The following is a 21384-nucleotide window of genomic DNA, read 5'->3' on the forward strand; positions in this document are numbered from 1 at the left end:
CAGTGAGCAGAGATGTGGTGTAAGGGGGCAAATCCCCAACGTCTACAGTGCAGGTTTAACCTGTTACAGGATATCCTGGTATGTGACAGGAGACACAACAGTTTGAGAGCACAGAATGTAATATCATATGTGGCTACGGAACAAATTGTAGTAGTGGAGGATGGGGTCTAACAACCCTCACCATAGTGCACACATTCTAACAATCCTCACCATACTGCACACGTGAAACTGAATAGTAGCACCAAATCCCTATTTGATGTGTTTTTTCTATACATATATACCTATGGCAAATGTCCACTTTTTAAATTAAGGAACCACTTATCAGTATTTCTTTTGGCATATTAGAATTCACTTCAAATCACTACTTTGAGAGCATTATTGAGCAAAACAATGATACAAACACTGTGATATTGAGACAATTACTCTGAAAAGCTTATGGCTAAGAGACTAGCGGCAGGGTAGCATGGACAGGGTAAATAAGCTGGACAAAGGGATGCTTCACATCCAGGCTTGGATGGTGTGGGATGCGAAGAATTTCATTATGATACTCAGAACAGCATGCAATTAAAACTTACAAACTGGGGACTGGAGAGATGGCTCAGCAGTTAAGAGCAGCAGCTGCTCTTCCAGAGGTCCTGAGTTCAATTCCCAGTAACCACATGGTGGCTCACAACCATTTGTAATGGGATCTGATGCCCTCTTCTGGTGTGTCTGAAGACAGCTACACTGTACTCATATATATAAAATAAATCTAAAAAAATTCCTTACAAAGTGTTTATATTCTTGGATTTCTCCTTTACTATTTCTTTGACTGTGGGTAACTGAAATTACAAAACAGGAAATGAAGGGAAATTTCCTTGCAAAGAGAAAGAACCCAACACCAGTTAACCAGATAAGGTCAATGACTTGCCCATATAGCCAGTGGCATGGCATTAGTCACAAGTGACGTGGAAACGTGCCTTCTGGAGCACTTCAGAGCTCAAAACCCAAATGCAAAGATAGCAAGGTGACTCAAGTGAACACAGGAGGAAGGGTTCAGGGGGGATGGTCCTTTAAAGAGAAATATGTCCTAACTGGAGAAAAGGAGCCTTTGGAATGATCCCCAAAATGTCCACTGAGAACTACAGAGCAATGAAGGCCCTGGGCCAGGAGACAGGTGGCCGTGTCAGCAGAAACAGCAGGTGACATGGGACCTGGATCCATCTGCAGAGAACAGTCCTGCTGGAGTAGTTTCAGTTAGAGGAAGGCAGGAGAGCTGGAGATGGGTGGCTGTCCCGAGTGTGGAACCTGACCTTAAACAGAGATGGCTCATGGCAGACATGGTGCTCTCTCTGTTCAGGCTTCCTCATGCTTTTACACTAACAAATAAAGATGATTTACTTTACCTAGTCACTACAGACACTGGAAATTTCCTAACCTTAGGATCTGTGGTGAACTGAATTGTCTTCCTTCAAGATGCCCCTTCAAGACCTTAGAGAGCGACCTGACAATGTCTTTACAGACATAATTCAGTACAATGAGGTAATGCTGAGTCAAACTGGATACCAAACAATGACCTACCCTTACACAGAACAGAAGCAGGGAGAAACCACCACAAGGCAGAGGCTGGACCCAGGTAACCCCCAGCCAAGGCACAGCCAGCATGATTGAAAGAAATACAAGGAAGGAATTCCAAGAGGATGGGGCAGGTGTATGACCCTGATAACTCCTTGACTTTGGACTTCCATTTCTCAGGACTGTATAAAGAAAAAAATTCCATTGTTTTCAGCCTTTGGGGTTTATCAAGCAATGTTCGACACACTTCACAGCTGTACAGGAAAGTAGCAAAGAGGTAGTCAAAAGGGTACAAGAGGAAGACTATAGGTAAGTCCCAAGAAAAAAAACAAATTCATACCCTAGATTCTGAGGGAGTTTTCTGTCCCCTAAAGGTACACAAAGGGATCTGTAGTGCCATTAAGTGGTATCTGTGCACTAAAGGTTCCTTGTGTGGCTTTACCCTGACACATGTACCAAGTGTAGTAGTGTGGACTCTAGTTTTGTTGCTGTTGAAGCTAAATCAACCTCAGCATAGCTACTGAAGAAGTCACACTAATCAAATCCCCAACTTCGTAAGAAAGAAAACAAGGCTGCTTGTTTGTTTCTTCTGTGTGTGTGCAAGAAAATAATCAGGGTTCTTTTTAGGCTTCCCAGTGCTTATGATGGAGAGAAATGGCCCACGGCCAGACATCAGCAAGCTGAATTAAAGTGAATGGGGCGGGACCAGACCATGAAGAAGCCCAGTGATGTACTGCACCCTGTCCCTCAGCAGAGCATGTCTCCAGGCCTCACGGTGCCTGTGGTATTCACTGCAGACTGATGGTTCTTTGGTTTCTCTATGTTCTGGGGCAAAGTGCCTACTTCCACCCAAGGACCTCTCCTCTACACAGGGTGCCAAGTAACTGCTGCTAGATTACAATTATGCTCTGAATGGGACTTCCTCAAGAATTACAAATCAGATCTCTTTGATTAAGGCACGGGTTCCTCCATTCACATAAGGACTAGCGTTGCCTATATTGGGGGCTTGTGGCACTTATAAAGGCCACTGCTACTTTGCTGGCTGAAAGCAGCAGACATGTATTGTCTCGTGGTTCTAGAGGTCACAAATAAATGTCAAGGTGTCAGTAGGGTTGGGATCCCTCCTGGTTCTGGGGGAGAACCTGTTACTTGCTCCACACAGCTTCTGGTGGCTCTAACTGTTCCTTGGCTTGTGCTTGTACCAGTCTCTGTCTCCACGGCCACAGTGCCATCTCTGCTGCACCAAAGCTCTTTATGTCTCTCTTCTGTGTGGTTATGTACTCTATGTATACGGTACTTTGTCTGCAGGTACATCTGCACACCAGAAGATGGCATCAGAAAGTTGTGAGATGTCATGTGGATGCTGGGAATTGAACTCAGGACTTTCTTGGTTAGAGCAGTGAGTGCACCTAACCACTGAGCCATCTCTCCAGGCCCCCTACGCCTCCCTTCTACAAGAAAACTTCTAAAAGTATCTATATCCCTTCTGATGGTGCAGAATTCTCTCTCAAATCTGTAATTTGATCACACGAAGGACACAGAAATTCAGTTTTGAAATTCATTGTTACATAAATTTTGACATTGGGATCTTATCAAGTTTTTTTTTTAATTTAAAAAAATGTGTGTATATGACATGGCTATCTATAGATGGCAAAGGACAGCTTGGGAGTGTCGGTCTCTCCTACTGTGTAGGTCGCAGGGGTCACACTCAGGTGCCTTGAGCTGACAAGCCATCTCGCTAGCCCTTTTATCTGTTTGATATGTCCTCAGTACCTTGTGCATTCATAAACATGAGTGTATAAATCAAGGTAACTTATTTCCAAATTCTTACCTTATTACACTCCACACTCTTACCCCATTAACACTCTCCTAAAAGGTAATCCCAAACTATGCCACAGACCCCTGGAACTGCGTCTCTTATATCCACAATATAGCGAGAGCTATCTGACATCGATCTGGTCTCTCGAGGCTAACCTGGGAGTAGCATGAGAGCCAGGTTTAATGTTATCTTTAAATATGATCTCAAATTGCACACTAAATTCTTTCTACCTCACACTCACACATGCATGCACTCACTCACACGGGCACACATGCACTTACACAGATTCATGTGCACATGCATGTGGAAGCAAGGGACAATCTTTGGTATTGGCTGTCAGGCACCATAGTTTTGAATTTTGAGATGATTTAAGGCTCTTACTGGGCTGGGTGGCCACCCCCAGCTCCAGGGACCCACCCCTCTGCCACACCCAGATCCAGGGATCCACCCCCTGTACCTTCCCAGCACCTATATTTTAGGTCTGTATCAGACGCCCAGCTTTTCCATGAGTTTAAGAATTACACTCAGCTCTTCACAATTGCAAGGTAAGCTCTTTGCTGAGTAAGTTATCTTCTCTACCTGTTAAGGCTCCAGCCCCATCTAAAGTTTCCCTTCTCGGGAAACATTTACCTCATGCTCATGCTTTCCTGTGAGGTCTTCTCACCCTGTCTCTGGATGCAATCTCTACTAAGACACAGTAAAGGTTCCTGAAAAGGAAACCTTTTTAGAGACTCAATGTGTTTGTTACTTTTCTCATTGTGACAAAATACTGGACAGAAGCAATTCACATGAGGACAGGTTTATTTTAGCCCATGGTTTAAGAGGACATCGGTCTATGTAGTGGTCAGTCAGTCTGCGCAGCGCAGCCTACCCTACTCATCTTGATGGGTTAGGAAACAGAAACCTTGGGTCAGAAGTAGGTGCAGAAAAGCTGGGCCCATCCTTCTGATCCACTTCTGAAAGCCATACCTCCTACCCCAAAGATTCCAGAATCTTCCAAACAGCCACAAGCTGTACATCAAGTGTTCAAACACATAAGCCTGTGGGGGTGAAGATACTTCACAGTGCCCATAACAGTGTACTAAATATCTTTGTTAAATAACTATTGGCTATGGATGGGAACACTCTCACAAGGCCCCATCTCTGGATGAAGGGCTACAGACAATTACTGCTGAGAGAAAGAATCAGTCTTCCCCAGGGAAGAGCTCTTTAACTGGTTATCTAATATTAAGTGGTCAGCCCTAAAAACATCCACATAAAAGTAACACTAAGGGCTGGAGAGATGGCTCAGTGGTTAAGAGCACTGACTGCTCTGTCAGAGGTCCTGAGTTCAAATCCCAGCAACTACATGGTGGCTCACAACCATCTGTAATGGGATACAATGCCCTCTTCTGGTGTGTCTGAAGAGAGTTACAGTGTACTCATATACATAAAATAAATAAATCTTTTTTTTAAAAAGCAACACTAAATGGAGTCAGCAGATTATATTTATGTATTTCTTTCTATGTATGTATGTATGTATGTATCTATGTATGTATGTATCTATCTATCTCTGTATCTATGTATCATCTATCTATCTATCTATCTATCTATCTATCTGACTGTTGAATGTAAGGTGAGTTAATGATAAGTTAGAGACTGTACAAAAACAAGACCGTTCGTCATTCTAGTGCAGAACAAAACTGCCTATTTTCTTGGAAAATTCAAAAGAGAATATTCAGAAAATTAGCAACAACCTCCTGAAGTGTGTTTAGCATCCTGTTAAGAAGGGATTCTTTATGTAGCTGGGAAGACAGGAACAGGGAAGATAGTTTTCTATCAAGAAATAAAGCATTGATTTTTAAGAAGGAACGATAGAGAGCATAAAGAACCAGCTTCTCAATACCAGGCTTAGGTGAAGAGAAAAAAGGGCCCCGGTTTGAAAATGTACATAGGTATCTGAGACCAGAGCCCTAGGACTTAGGAGACTCAGCCCAGGAATTCCTAAGTGCCACTCTTAGATTACTAACCTGTGTTGAGGTCCAGAGCCATGATGAGATTCATTTTGGTCACTCTTAGTTCATAGACGAACACGAGGCAAATGGTGTTTGAAAAACTTCAGCCAAATTACTGTAGCAATAAAATGAAGTGGACTTGCTTGATACTCATGTCCCTACCTTGTCATGTCATGAGACAGATGCAGACTGTGGTGTCTCCAGGTTCATCTCAGCATAAGCCACTGCTAAATATAATGTTCAATCCCATGGCCACTTTAGACACAACTGGTCACTCCTCTTCCTGAGGAACTGCATTGACGTGCCTCTCACGAGACCACACCAACTACTGTTAATCTCTTCCCTCATTGGCTGTTCTGTCCTAATTTCCATAATTGGGTCTTCCCCTTGACTACTGAACACTGACATGCCTTAGGGTCCATGACTGTAACCTTTTCCTTGTCCTAGGAAAGTTCAATTCAAACTCATAGCTTATAATGTCATCTGCATATCATCTCTAAAATGTCTGACTCCAGCCCCATTTTCTCCCTGAAATCCAGACTTGCGTATTCGACAGCCTGTTTGACATCTTCAATTGGATCTCTAATAGACTGTGAAATGTAACATGATTGAAACAGAACCCCTCATTTCCTCCGTCTCTCATCTCCTCCTCCTCTGTCTCCACATCAAGGAATGGCAATTTCATCCCTCCGGTTGTTCAACCCCCAAACTATGAGGCCCGCCTTGATTCCTGTCTTTTTCTCCCACCTCAAACCCAATCATCAGCGAGTCTTGTGGGCTTCACCTTCAAAATATATCCAGATTCCAACCATTAGAGCCACTGGCCCTGACAGCCCTGTAGCCAAGTCACCTTCAGTATTACCCAGCTGTCCCCCCGTTGCCTGCTATGCAGTCAATCCTCCATGGCATCCCCATGACCCTAAAACAACTTCAGCCATTTCACTTCTCTGCCCCCAATGCTCCAAAGATGTCCCCTTATTTATAAGTTCCACATCATCCACAAGGTCGGCGCAGCCATACAAGTTCCTTTTCCCGTTTTCCTCTCCATCTTCTGAATTTCAGCATTCTCATTACACAGGCCTTTTTTGATGTCCTTGGCAAGTTATTAAGCTGGACTAACTAGAAAAGCATTAAAACCTATTATAAAATATAAATAGGAAGAGGTACTTTGTGATACCAATAACACAAAGCTGTAAAGGAACAGAGTATGTGTAGTTACTGAGCAAAGTCTCAGGTCTTCAAGATGGTGACTTCTGGGCTTAGATGGTGATGATGACTGTATAATGCTGTAAACCCACTAAATACCACTGAATTCAGTGGTTAGACTGGTGAGCTTTATGTGTGCTTTACCACAGCTAAAAATAATCTTAAATCATTCATAACAGGTATCACCCACAACAACAGTAGCAATAATTATCAATAGGTATTATAGATATATCCATAATATGTAGTTAATATACATATAGGCAAAACAGGTAATCATATTACAAAAAAGATCCATTCTGGGCTCAGGAGATTTAGTGGGAAAATACATTTGCTGTGTAAATATGAGGGCCTGAATTTGGATCTCACACCCATGTAGAAAACTGGGTGTAGTTATGTGAGCCTTCATTGCCAGTGCTTGTGGAGTCAGGTAGGACACAGAGACAGAATCACTTTGGCTAGCTGGCCAGCCAACCTAGCCAGAAAACCAGTGAACTCGAGGTTCCGTGAGGGACCTTGTCTCTAGGGAAAAGGTGGAGAGTAACAGGAGGATGAACAGTGCTCTCCTTTGCCCTTCCTACACAGATACAGCTACACAGTATCCTACACAGTATCCTACACAGATACAGCTCAGCTGGTAAAGTGTTTGCCGCGCATGCACAAAGCCCTTGCTTCTACCCCCAGCATCCCACAAGCTAGGAGTGGTGGTACACACAGCTAACCTCAGTACTCAGGAGACTGAGGCAAGAGGGTAAGAAATTCAAGGTCATCTTCAACTGCAGAGTGAGTTCAAGGCCAGCTTGGAATATATGAAACTCTGTCTCACAAGAAGCTAGCTACGCCTGTGAGAACTGAGGAGATGGCTCAGTCTATGAATTGTTTGTTATGCAGGTATGAGGATCCGCCATCCATGTAAAAGCTGAACGTGGTGGCATATAGCTATGATCCCAGCTCTGGGGAGGTGGAGATGGACAGATCCCTGGGGCTTGCTGGCCAGTCAGTCAAGGCAAATCAGCAAGTACAAGTTGAAAAATGCTCTGTCTCAAAAATTAAGATGGAGAGAAACTGAGGAAGACACTTGATGTGGACTTCTGGTTTCCACATGCACTGTCACATACATGCATATGTGAACAAACACACAAAACAAAGACCTTACCCCCAGAGTGGCAATAGTATTTAACTCTAAACAAAGTCTTGAAACAAAGCCAACATGTAAGCACCTATGGTTCTCATGCTTCCCATTGAGAGTGGTCAGTGACAATGGACTTGTCTCTGTAGGAAATGGACACGAGTCCTTTAAAGATAGGACTCAGGTTTTCTTTTATCTATCTATCTATCTATCTATCTATCTATCTATCTATCTGTCTGTCTGTCTGTCTGTCTGTCTGTCTGTCTGTCTGTCTGTCTATCTATCTATGTTTGTTTGTTTGTTTGTTTACAGGGTTTCTCTGTGTATCCCTAGCTGTCCTGGAACTTGTTCTGTAGACCAGGCTTTTCTTGAACTCAGAGGTCCACCTGCTTTTGCCTCTGTCTCTCTGCCTCTCTCCCTCTGTCTGTCTCTCTGTCTCTTTGCCATTGTCCCTCTGTCCCTCTGTCCCTCTGTCCCTCTGTCTCTCTGTTTCTCTCCCTCTCTGTCTTTCTGCCTGCCTCTGCCTGCCTCTGCCTGCCTCTCTGCCTCTCCTTCTCCCTCTCTCTCTCTCTCTGTATCTCTACCTCTCTGCCTCTGCCTCTCCAGTGATGGAATTAAAGGTGTGCAGCCCAACACTACTGCCCAGCTAGGACTCAGGTTTTTAGAGCACTCTCTGCTGAAAATCTGGATGCTACGCCTCTGACACAAGCCAATCATCCACAGATGAACAAGCTGCAGCAAACTTCTATCTCCATCATGTGTCATTTGACAATGCGGTGTCCTTTGACACGTCCAAGTTACAAGCTACCTAAAGTGTATAATTAAGGATTTCAGATAGAAAGGTTTTCTCATGCCAAATGTCATTCATCTATGCTTGAATCTTCCAATAAATATAACTGAAATATGATTTGTAAAACCAGATCACTTGTATAAATTATTTTATCCTGCTGTTTTATGGCACTGTGTGGTTTCAAAGAGTGGAGGAATTAGTTTTGGATACTTAAACCACAAAACCCACTTCTATCACTGGACAAAAGAGGATGCTAGGACCTAGAAAAGTAAGGTGACTTGTCTGCAGTTGGACCTCTAGTTTGTGGGAAAGCTGAGACTAGATTCCAGGAATCCTGATGCTTGAGGCTAGTGTTCCTTCTCAAGATTCGAAGTACAGATATATCTTGGGAGGTATTGCAGGTTCAGATTTATATTGCTACAATAAAGTGAATAAAATATACTGAAGTAAATCATACTGTCCTGGAGACACTCCCGAAATACAGGATCCTGCCATTGCTCTGGTTTGTCCACTAGAACTAGATAGTTAACACCGTACTGCTGAAGACTCCACACAAACTGGTCACAGACATGGAACAATTAAGTTTGTACTGTAGCTTCTTCCCTCCTGGCTGGCTTTCACAGTACTGGAGGATGCTATGCAGGTTGCTGGCAGGAACTTTTAATAATTTTATCCAGCTGTGAACCTGGTGAGCTGCAGTTCTGACGAGTGTCAAGATGTGCACATATGTGTAATAACGGTACAAATGCTATTGGGGTAACCATATTGGCTTGATTTAAAGTCCACCTTAGGAGGAAATGCATGTCTGGTGCTATAAGTATAGCCATGAACCCATGATTGGGGAGCTCACAGGCCCTGGAGGTATACCTATTGTTGTTGTCATATTCTACTTTATGGATACAGTATCAAACTGCCCTCTAAATTTGTACGTCTACCCCAGTAGATTAAGCATAATTCTCATGCATCATCTGAGAAGTTTCTTGGTGTAGTGGATGGTGGTTAACATAGAAAATCGTAACTGGTCAAAGTGTAGACAATAAATGTCAGCAGAGAGCTCAATGGGGCATCTCTATTACACCCCCTCTCTAAGGCTCAGTGACCATGGTAGAAGAGGTAGCAGACTGTAAGAGCCAGAGACTGGGGAAGGCCAGACCAAAACAGAGTGCAGGATCTCTGTACTCATGATCCTGTACAAATCAAGCCAGCCAACACGCTGTCATGGAGCAGGAAGGGATTCATGAGCCTCTGCCCCTATCTGAGGAGCCATAGAGGTGAGGCTACTGGGGGAAGACGGTCAGCAGAGGTGAGGCTACTGGGGGAAGACGGTCAGCTTTCTTTAAGGGTATGGCTCCTGGTAGATTAAACCTGGTAGATAGGGCCCCAGCAGATGGCCCTATTCAATCAGCGATCAGCACAAACTGAGAGTCAACAGATTATAAATAAATAAATAAATAAATACACAAAATTGGGGGCTAGGGAGTGGATTTGGGAGGAGTTGGTGTGAATACAATTAAAATATATAGTATGAAATTCTCAAAGAGCCGGGCGGTGGTGGCGCACGCCTTTAATCCCAGCACTTGGGAGGCAGAGGCAGGTGGATTTCTGAGTTCGAGAGTTCGAGGCTAGCCTGGTCTACAGAGTGAGTTTCAGTACAGCCAAGGCTACGCAGAGAAACCCTGTCTCAAAAAACCAAAAACAAAAAAAAAAATCTCAAAGAACTAATAAAAAATAAAATCTTAAAGCAAGTCACATGAGTATTTTCACTGCTCAATAAAGCTATATTTATACAACTGTGTGCTCTATTATATATACAATAGTATTCTATCTTAAAAAAATGTATAGGGACTAGAGAGATGGCTAAGTAGTTAAGGGCACTTGTTCTTGCAGAGGACCTGGGTTTATCACATGGGGACTCACAACCATTTGTAATTCTGGTTCTTAGGGTCCCAACACCTTCTTCTGACCCCTGAAGGTACCTGGTATCCATATGGTACACATACATACATGCAGGCAAAATAATCATATACATAAAATAAATAAGCCTAAAAGAAAATTTAAAACACATATAAATTTTATGATTCTTTATTGCTAATAATCCTTTGAATTGTTTGAAAGGTAAAGTTTCTCATGCATGGTTGACATAAGCCTTCCCTTTGTTAAAAGAAGAAAAGTGGGCTGGAGAAATAGCTCAGCAGTTAAGAGCACTGACTGCTCTCCAGAGGTCCTGAGTTCAATTCCCAGCATCTATATGGCAGTTCAAAACTGTCTGTAATTCTAGTTCCAGGGGATCCTACACCCTCACACAGATATAAATTCAGACAAAATACCAACCAACATGAAATAAAGGTAAATAATAATGTTTTTAAAAGAGAAATCATGTGGCAGGCTCTGTATGATGTAAGGCATTCTTATATCATCTGGGAAATGGGGAGGAACTAGAACCACTCAATGTGTAAAAGTGAAAACTGGAAATGGCTTCATTTTCTCCTGCCTTTGTCCTCAAACTGTCTATAACGGTCTGCTCTTCTCTGGCCTTGAAGACAACGTTGACGGCTTCTGTAGCTTTCCGCCTACTCACATGTGCTAGAAACACATCCGATGGTTAGGTATTAACAAGACCTCATCTGGTCTAAATCAAATATTCAGTCATTTATCCAGTTCCAAGCAATTTTCCTCACCAAGGAAGATACGCTGAAGACGTGGAGACAGGAGGATTATAAGTTTGGAGCCACCTTGGGCTATGCTGTGTCTATGGCCATGCTACCATGAAGACACCTGCCCTCCTCTGATCACAAGAAAGTGCATCAGGTTATCTCAGACTCCTGGGTAGACAGCACATGGCAAGTCTTCAGTGTGTGCTTTCCCTTTCCCAAAGGCAATAAGCAAGATAAAGTTACTCTTCAGCAAAGGAGGTTTCTTCCAAGGATGGAGCCTGAACATTTCCAGCAAACACATATTTAGCTGACACCGTCTTTGGGTGTGGAATGAAATTTCTGCAGCGGCCTTTGGAAAGAACACAATGCAGACTGTTGTTTGGAGGTGGGCTCTAAATCACAGGTCTGCAGCCATATTTTCTAATAGGCATGAAGATTACTGAGCAATTGTGGCCTTTCACTAGAGCACAAAGCACTTTGTCATTCAATTTTTACCCCTGAAGCTCCTGAAGTGCTGTCTTGGAGCAGCTCTTTGGCCAAGAGAAAACTGGCGAGCAGAGCCAGCACTCCACAGGTCAAATAGAATTTCATAAAATTGTAAACCACTTAGAGTTCTGCAGAAATACTATTTTTCGTTTGATAAACTTATTACTATAATCCAGACTATACTTTGTACATTTGAAATGCCCAAATAAAATACCCCAAGAATGACTCTAGTATTCCTAGAGTGTGTGTTGCATCCAGATCTAAGTCCTTTAGAAGCTAAGAGGGCCTCAACTTTGTAGCTACTTTATTTACATATCATAATTTGCTATATAACTATGCATGGTTTAGAAACACCAACACTATTTCAAATTTCAAAAACAAATGTATCCCACATGTTAGTTATACTCTTCATTTGACCAAAACTGCCCAAATTCTACAGTTAACAAACCAGACCATCGCTGAGTTTTCTGTAGTGACCATGAAGGTCTCATTTGAGGAAGATCTTAGCCCCCACAAGACAGATGGTAATTTGGGGACATTTTTCGATAATTGTATTTGAGGAGGGTTGACAGAATTACTGGCATCAAGTGGCAGGGACCAGGGCGGCACTAAGCATCTTGGGTAATGCACAGGATGGCACCATGCAAATGTGTCACCTGGCCCAGGCTGTTGACAGTGCTTCAGTGAGGAAGCTGACCCCGAGCCTCAAAATGCAAGCAGCCTGGCCCTTAGCATCCTCTAGGGCTAGAAGAGAAAGTTGTTTGATTTTTTTCTTTCTCATTGTATGATTTTTAATTAATTTTTTTTCATATGATATATTAAGTCATGTTTCTTCTCTCCCCCAACTCTTCCCAGATCCTACACCTCTCTCTACCAACCAACTTCATGCACACGAAACTCTCCCTCCCTCTCTCAGGACAAAACAATCAAACAAACAAACAAACAAAAAAGTCCCACCTCCCCCCCCCCAAAAAAAACCCCCAAAAAATGAAAATCTAAACAAACAGGCAACAGATTAATAGTACAAAAAATAAAATCAGTACAAAAACAAAAGTCCACAAAAATACCATTGAATTCATTTTGTGTTGGTCACTCCTGGGGACAGGCCCTGCCCTAGAGTGTAGCTGATATACCCAGTGACACTCCATTGGAAAAGAAAAAGTCATTATACTGTCAGTTGAAAAGAAATTCTGATTTTTCATGAGATAAAGCAGATACTGATGAAAAACACACACTATCCTTTATTCCAACTGAGCATACCAGTAATGGGATTAGACTCTGTGTGTGTGTGTGTGTGTGTGTGTGTGTGTGTGTGTCTGTGTCTGTCTGTCTGTCTGTCTGTCTGTGTCTCTGTGTGTCTATGTGTCTGTCTGTCTGTCTGTCTGACTTCTTTAAGTGGGCTCAGTTGGACCCCACCTTATTTTGTGAGGCAGGGACATTCCCTTGAACTAGTGCTCACTGATTGGCTGACCAGCAAGCTTCAGGGGCTGGCCAGTCTCCACTTCTGCCCCCTGCATAAGGATGACAAAAGATGATGACGATGTCCATTTGTTTTGGTTTAGGGGTTCTGTTTGTTTGCTTGCATAGGTACTGGGGATCTGAACACAAGTTCTTGTGTTTATACGACAGCTACTTCACCAACCAGGACGTCTCAGCTTTTTTTTAAAAGTAGATATCCCATCTATTGACTTTAATGTCCTCCTTACTTGGCACGGGGAAAGAATGCAGGCCCAGGACATAGGGGCTCAGAGGTCTGTGTCGACTGTGAGGGTGGTGGGTGTGTTGCTTGAACCCTTAGTGTTCATTTTATCCTGGGTGGTGGAGAGGATGGGGACAGAAAACGACATACACACAAAACCAAAACTCTAAACACTTTAAAAATAGCTTCATAGGTTGGAAAGAAGTCAAGCTACTTTTTAAAGTATTAAATCATTCCCTGTACCCCCATTATTTTTAGTTATTTCTGTACATACCTCCACATTCCAAAAGGTTCCCAGGGGTTTGCCCTCCCGGCACTGTTCACTCAGTTTTCTCCTATAAAGCCTGTATGGGCTCGAGAACCGATCAATACAGGCATCAATTTAGAAAGAAGGATTTTGGAAGGTCCATATAAAACTACAATGTCTTCGCAGATAAGAGATAGGAGTTAAAATCCCTACTGTGTTTAAAGTATTGGGCGGAATGCTGAGAGAGCTATTTTTGAGAAGTATAAATCACAGCTGATGTTTTTGAGTAATTTGTGATCTGCCAGTGAGATAGATAGGCTCTGTGCCCAAGGGAGGACAGCTGACGTCACCCGGCTGACGTCACAAAGCAGGCTGCACTCTGTGCCTCCCGGCAGGCAGGCAGACAGGCAGGCAGGCAAGCAGGAACAACCCTCCACCTCTATCTCTCTGGCCGTGAAGTGGGGCATAGAAGGACAAGGTGAAAGTGGCCCAGTGGGGAATGTACTGGAAAGAAGGAGCTGGAGGGAAACTGAACAAGAACCAGTCTTAGAGAGGAAAGTGGGGTTTTCCTCCCAAAGATACAAGGGAGGCATTAATGATCAAAGGTGACATTTAGTGACTGCTGCCCTCTTGCCACACTCTCTTCATCTTCATTCCCGAAGCCATGACATAGCTCTTCCACAGGGGACCCGAGACAGTTAACTATTTCAAGTTCTACTGCGAGCAAGTCCAGGGGCCAGGGATTCAAATCCTGGACAGAGCTCATACCCCTTAACAATACTGGCCTGGGACAGATCAGGAAGTACAAAGAGGCAGATGGACAGAGTGTTTCCAGGAAGCAGCAGCAGGCTCAGGTGCTGCTGAGCCATCAGGAAGGAAATCTGAGAAACAGCTATCAGATTTGTGACCTTTACCAGAGCTCTGTGGGAAGAGAGGTGAGGACAGGAGTCTCCTGTGGGGCAAGCAAATCTAGCCCTGGAGAGGGACTGGCAGGGAGGACAGGAGGAAGGTTTCAAGGAGCGAGCCTGATGAGGTGCAACCTCAACTTTATCCGGGGGTTTGAAATATCCTATTCTTTCAAAAAGAACATATTTTAGTAATTATGGCATGAGACAATTAGCTGCTTTGCATGCAGGTAAAATGCAAAAAAATTTAACTCTTTCTTGGGAAACTATTAGGGAGGAAAACATCACACCAGCTCCACACAGCTTGCTTTGGAGCTGTTTTGAGGAGGGAAAGCATCCGAAGGCCATCGCACCACACCGAGAACATCTGTCTCATCCCAGTCTGAGCTAAAAACCTGAGCTGCAAAACAGACGTTCTTGGACAGCTCCTTTGTTTTAATGCGTGGTTAGGACTGAAGCTATCAGTTTTCATCCAAGGTACTGGGTAGTTTTTATTACAAATCAGTTTTAGGAGGGCTGTAGCTTTTAAAAGGGAAGTCTACTTAGGGCTAATAACTCAGAACCATGAGGGCAGTGAGGAAGAGGAGGTAGTGGACAAGAGGGGGGGGGGAGTTGGTTTTTCCATGACTATCGGCTCCCTTTAGCATCCCAGTAGAGTTCCTTATACAGAGTTCTAGGTTTGAATCAGTCCTCAAAGTGCCTACAATCGTGTTCTGTCCCATAAAGCTCTCCTGCAAGCTGCACATTCAGGTTTGTTGCCGAAGGAACCTGAGTGTGCTGCTGCCGGCTCATGCTTGCTAACCATGTTTCCCAGACAAACTGGTAAGCGCTTTGAGAGTGAACCCTAATTTCAGCAGGAAAGACACCAACAGCTATTTCATGTCTAAACAATGCAGGGGGTTACCACAGGGAGTGCAATGACTTGCCTGCCTGGGTGAAACACTGGCGTGGGTGAGCATACATTTTCTTTTTAGTGACAAGGGCTAAAAACTTGGTGGTCAGCAAAGCATTCTAGAGCCTCCTTTGGAAGTCATGAGAAGCGTTGTGCAGCCTAAATAGAGGGGAAGCCCCACAGATCCCCCAGGTCACGGGCCTCTCCTTATGCCTTGCTGCCCTAGCACACTCTCATGACTCCCAGGGACTTCCCCTCCATCTCTATACTGCCTGATTCTCCCTACAAGTTGCCTCTTTCACAACGTTGGAGCAAAAGTAAAACACATTTTTCTTCTGCATGTACCTTGGTGTTGCTGTAAGGAACATGTAAAGCCACTTCAGGGAACAGCGAGAACCACCGCTAACAAAAACAAGAAATGTGGGAAGCTGGAGGGGTCTGAGGATGCCACTGTGGGTTGTTGGCCCCATTTCCATAGAGCCAGGGATAAGAGAGTAAAACCAAGCAAAACCTTTGTCTTCTGGAGCATTTGTTCCACGGAGGAGATGGATATAAACTCAAGGAAGACTTAATGCCGGGTGCTAGGATGTGTTATGAATGCAGACAAGACAGGAAGAAGCTAAGGTCTTTTGAAGGCACAGTTAGACTTTAAGCAAAGCCTCACGGAGGTTGCCAGCAGGAACCAGGAGGAAGAGCATTCCTGGGGGAAAAAACCTATTAAAGCCAAGACCCCGAGGCAGAGAAACAACAGAGAGGCCAGTATGGGTAGAGAGGAAGGAATAGGATGGAAGGTCAGAGAACAAAGGAGCAGAGACCACTTCACCCTGCAGTCACAGAAAGGAAAAACCCAGCGTCTGAGCCACATTGACACAGCCTGGATATCAGGTCTGTTCCTGTGTTTGGGGTTCCCAGCTCCTCATCTGTACACTGGACCACAAAGTGTAACTACAAAGAGACATGGAATATGAAACTGCCCACCGGGACACGGCACATGCCAGCTTTCTACCTCTGCACCCGTCTGTTCTGCAGCCTTTCCCTAGTTGTAGGCTTCCACTGAGAGGGAATAAAAGTGTTTAGAAGCTGGCCATTCAAGGGCCTTTCAGACGTCAAAGATGTATTGGCAGGTGCAAGAAAACAAACGGAAAATTACTATTTGTCTATGAACATAGTAGTTGTAAGAAAGTAACATTTTAGTTTCTGCACTTAAAAGCTGGAGCAATCCACACCAAGCTGTTATTGGGGCTACTGGCAATGGTTAGGATTACCAAAGATTTTTGACTACTGACTTTGGATTTTCCTTTAAAAAAAAAATGGCTGAACATTCTACAATGAACATTTATTACATTTGCAAAAAAAATAATAATAATCATAGCCTAGGCCAGTGTTGACTGATGCAGGGGAGTTAGCTTTCTGGCCTGCTCTATATAGACTTCATCCCATGCCACCTAAGATAGGTTGCTATGACCCAACTTCCGGAATTCTTAGGGATTTCTAGCGTCCTCGGATGAGATCTCAACCACAGATGGTCCCAAATGAGCTCTGAGATGGTCCCTGGCCAACATCCATGACCCCAGCTGGCTATATTTGAAAGGAGGGGGTGGAGAATCCTTGCTACAGCTCCCCCAAGGACAAAAGCAGAAACCAATGAAACTAAAGTACTTCCATATAAACTATCTACGAACTTGTGTGATTCACAAGTGTTGGCACTAACTCTTTTTCATTTAAAAACATTAAATTAAGGGAAATAAGTAAAACTCATCTCATAACTAAATAACTTGCAAGGTCAGACAACACAAGACAGCTCACAGTGTCCTGTTCACCAATACAGCAAAACTTGCACTATAACCAGTTACAGCAAAACGCATAGCTTGAAAGCGGTAGTCCTTCCTCTCCCCTCTGAAATGCTCACACCTGGGGAGAGGAATAAAGAGAAACACCAAAGCCTTCAGAAGCCTTCAGAATTGCCTGCATGGCTTTTCCAAGTTTAAAAATGTTTCAAGAAAAGAAGACATAGTCCAGAGTTTTTGGTTGTTTGTTTACATTTCCCGTGTTGACCTGTGTGCACTGAGAAGGATGCTCATCTGTGCATTACATAAAATTCTGTTTGCACGGAAGGCAGCTAGTCTACCTCATGCTTGGCAACTATGAGATTCCTTCCTGGAGAAGATCCTGATATTTCCCAAGGGAAGCCCTTTTCTTCCCCAGAAGTCAGCAACACCTCTCTTTTCTGTTTCTTCTCAGGGCTGTCAGGATTCACCCCGAGTTTCTGACCATAGGCTGGAAATCTCCCGGGCAGAAAAATTCCACCTCAGCATTTCCATAAGCACTGGAAACTGAATTATTCCAAAATGGGAGTATTTTCCAAGAGACAGATCTTCTGTAGAAATTGTCCACTATCAATAGAAGTCGGTATGATGAAGGAGGTAACACTCTGCTCAAACCAGGCTCATGCCCAAGGAAGAAAACAGCTTAAAGAACTTAGAATAAACAATTTTATATACCTTGCTTACTGTTACCAAAGCATACATCATAAACAGCTATAGTTTCCATATGATTTGCTTTCCAGTTAATTCTCTAGATTCAACTATACCTTTTTCACTACTACCTCAATTACACGACCTGAATATAAAATCTAGCAGCTCCGTTAGGTGAATTTTCCATTCATGAAATCATAGCAGCTTATAAGTCCATGACAATTGCTACAAATGTGTAATCAAGTCCAACACCTGAGCTGTAAGAATGCACTTGTGAAAACGGAGATTAAATATATACCCATAGCCAAACAGATACATTCTAAGAGCTTTTAATGAATAGTTGCCATGTTTGTAGACACTAGATGGTTGGCACATGGCTGGCATGGGGTCCTTCACCCCATCACAGCACCCACAAATGTGATAAGTCAGTAGACTGATGACTGGCAGTGACAGCAAAAAAGCAGTGTTCAAACAGGTAGGGCGGGGCTCAGGTGTGAAGAATATGCCAGCACCCACATGATTTGTAGGTGCTTTATGGGTTTAAACTGGGAGCAAAAACAAAATTCTGAACATAATTGATTACGTGGCATAGTTTTACAGCAGGATGCCTTGGACCCTGTGTTCAAAAATAGGCTCAGTGTCACCACAAAAGAAATTCCACACAGTGCCACTCATGAACATCGGTTTCTCATCTGGGAAAACCTCAAAATTGGTACGGGATCTGTGAAATGGAAAATTGCATCAGGGCCTCTGTGCTCACACATGAACCTGATCTTAATGAAAAGACGGATGAGGTAGCAGCACTGGAGTTAAAAGTTGAGCCCCCCAGCTCCCTGCAATCTGGTATGATGCAAATGAACTGAATCCTTACCCCTGCTCCTGACTGTGTGACCTTGGGTAAGTCAGTTAACCTTTTAAGTGCCAGCTTCTTCATCTCCAACATAAAGATGACAAATGGCATTTAGCTCAGCACTGGGTCCATACATCTCCTGGTTTAATATGGTACCACAGCCCAGCTGGTGTACCTCCATATCTTGTGATAGTCATTTTCATTTTGTGCTTCCAGCTCTTTCTGTTCTTTTTCTCTATATTATTTCTGGGGGAGGGCTGTAGGGAAGCAGTTACATACAGTCCACTGTCCTCACTCTTCTTCACAGCTAAGTTAAAGCTAGGGAAACGGATAATATACGCTGAGGAGAAACCCAGTGCTTGGAATATGGTGGTGTATATGGAATATAAATAAATCATATTTCAGTCTAAAATATATAATGCAAAAAATAAGATTTTATTTCAAAAGAAAGAAATGGCAGGCAGCATGTTTAAAGAGAATAGAAGGGATCCATATGGACCTCTCATCATCTCAGTATCGGTGACTGAAACAGAATGGAGTATGGGGTCTGACTTCCAACAGGTGGCTAGCTTTAATCGGCTTCAGAAGCAAAACCGCGATGAGGCTGAGTAGGCAAGTCTCAGATATTCAATTCAAGGCCTCCTATTTACAATTTAGAAAGATTTTTTTTCTGGGTTTAAGCCTCCCTGGCAAGTTAGCAAGCAGGGAATTGTCTGCCGTAGCTTGCACCTGTCCTCCAAACAGTATGCCAGGCTGACGTGAAACCCTCCATCCTTTCCAGACTGTCCATCCTCTCGCTGGGGCGCCTAGCGACAACCGGGGAAGCCCACTAGGAAGTGGTCACGACCAGCCAAGCCACAAATCCCTAGGGTGTGGGATTTCCACCTCTACACCACGTCTGAAAACCGAAAATAGGCGTCCGCTTGCTATACTGCAATGGGATTCCCCTCAGAAGCAAACCTCCCGCACCCCCAGCTTTCATGTTTTATTAATAAATGCAAGATGGCACACAGAGGCAAAGAATAGGAGGGAAGGCATCTGCAGCTGGACCCGAACCAGGACAGTTTGCAAAAATAAATAAGAAGCATGTGACAAGCAGATCCCCAGTCTGGAGCTGAAGACCCCGCGCTGCCCAGCGGATGGTCGTCCGGCTCCCCAGCCCGGGACATGAAGGTCAGCTGCAGGATCCTAGTCCTCCAGGGCAGTCACCCTGCAAACCATGATCCGGCCCCTACGCTTGCCTCCCTCACCCGCCCGCCCGGGCCACAGCAGGGGAAGCCCCGGCAGCTGCCGGCTGCAAGAACACGTACCTGCTGCCGGAGCTCAGGATTCGCTCTGCTCTGCAGCGCCGGGCCCGCGCTCCCGCTCCCGGGGCTCCCCTCTCCGCCCCCCCCCCCGCCCCCTCGCGGCCCCGCCGCTCCCTCCGCCCCTCCGCCCACCCCGCTCGAGCGCGCGCGCACGCGCTTTCGCGACGGCGGCTCTCCCGGGCCCGCGCCTGCGCTCTCGCTGCCCGCGCCCGTGCCCGCTCGCGCGTTCCGGAGGCTGCAGAGGGGCCGCGCGGCTGTCTAGGAAACTGCGACTAGCAGGGGCCGCGTGTGGGCAGTCATCCCCGGCGAAGGGTACGCAGGCCTCGTGGGCGGATGACGGGGGTCACGAACAAGAGCCCGAAGAGAAGCGGAGGCCGGCCGGTGCGGCCGAGGGTGGGCGGGCGCCTGCGGTCTCACCGTACCGCCCAGGGTGCGTCCTCACACGGTGTGCAGTGAGCGGCGGCGCGCAGTGTCCTCCGAGGTTTCCGCCGGCCGCCCCTGCCGTGCGCTCTGCCCCGAGGAGCCTTTGAAAGCATTGCCCTGCTCCCGGTGGTCCCCATCACGTTCTCACGGGGCAGATACTCTGCGCGTGTTGGTCGCGTATCGTAGATGGAGAGTTCTGCCCTTGAAGCGCCTGTCCCGGTTGAGAATGCCTAGAGTAGACCAAGTGACTGAGCAATCTGGGAGTTAAAAAAAAAAAGCCCTCACGTGTAATATACTGCTACAAACAGTTTTTAAAAACAGTATAAAAAAATATAGCCGCCTTCCATTAGGGGTCTGGCTTTCTTGTGTTGGCTACTTTTAAGATAGGAAATCCTTCTTTCTCTAGGGCACAAAGTTCCTGGGTGACTTTGGGATTATCCCCCATTGGCTTCCCCTCCAGAATAATCACTATTTGGCTAGGTTCATGTGGCCTTCAGGAACGCCCTGCGCCTTTCTTGTCTTCACTTCCCACTCTTCTAGAAGGGCTTTTCTAGCAAAACGATAGAAATTAGAATTGAAGACTTTAAAACCCAGGCCATACATAGAACCGCCTGAAGGGCTCCGATCAGTCTTTTAATAGACACAGAAATGTCTAGACAAGGAATGTACATCTAAATTCGGCCATCTGAAGGGGACAGTATAATGTTTTTGTTTAGTCCTCACCTACCAACATTTCTTAGCCATCTGTAATGTCTCATTTCGGCGGGGGGCGGGGGCGGCGGGTGTCCCTTTGGGGAAAATAGTTGTAGAAGTTACGCGGCTTGACAGGATTTCCCCCTACCAGTTCTAGGCATAAATAGACTGGAAAGTAGAAATGCTGCCCTCTCTTCATGCTACCTCCCCTTCTCCCCATTTAGTAGAGCTACATTTAAGCTTTCCTTAAGAGCATTGAACCGCA

The 21384-nt window shown here is 44.7% G+C and overlaps 1 protein-coding gene across 2 annotated transcripts in view; it reads right to left on the bottom strand.

Annotated features, from left to right (window-relative positions):
• Positions 1-20093, bottom strand: part of Tmem266 (transmembrane protein 266) — a 114864-nt gene extending 94771 nt beyond the window's left edge. For both annotated transcript variants that reach the window (XM_028781574.1, XM_028781573.1), the window contains exon 1: positions 20007-20093. The gene's annotated coding sequence lies outside the window, so the exon portion shown is untranslated. The remainder of the gene's footprint in view (positions 1-20006) is intronic.
• Positions 20094-21384: the final 1291 nt, after the last annotated feature.

The sequence above is a fragment of the Grammomys surdaster genome, unplaced genomic scaffold, assembly GCF_004785775.1.
Source record: "Grammomys surdaster isolate TR1022 unplaced genomic scaffold, NIH_TR_1.0 472, whole genome shotgun sequence".
Taxonomy (NCBI): Eukaryota; Metazoa; Chordata; class Mammalia; order Rodentia; family Muridae; genus Grammomys; species Grammomys surdaster.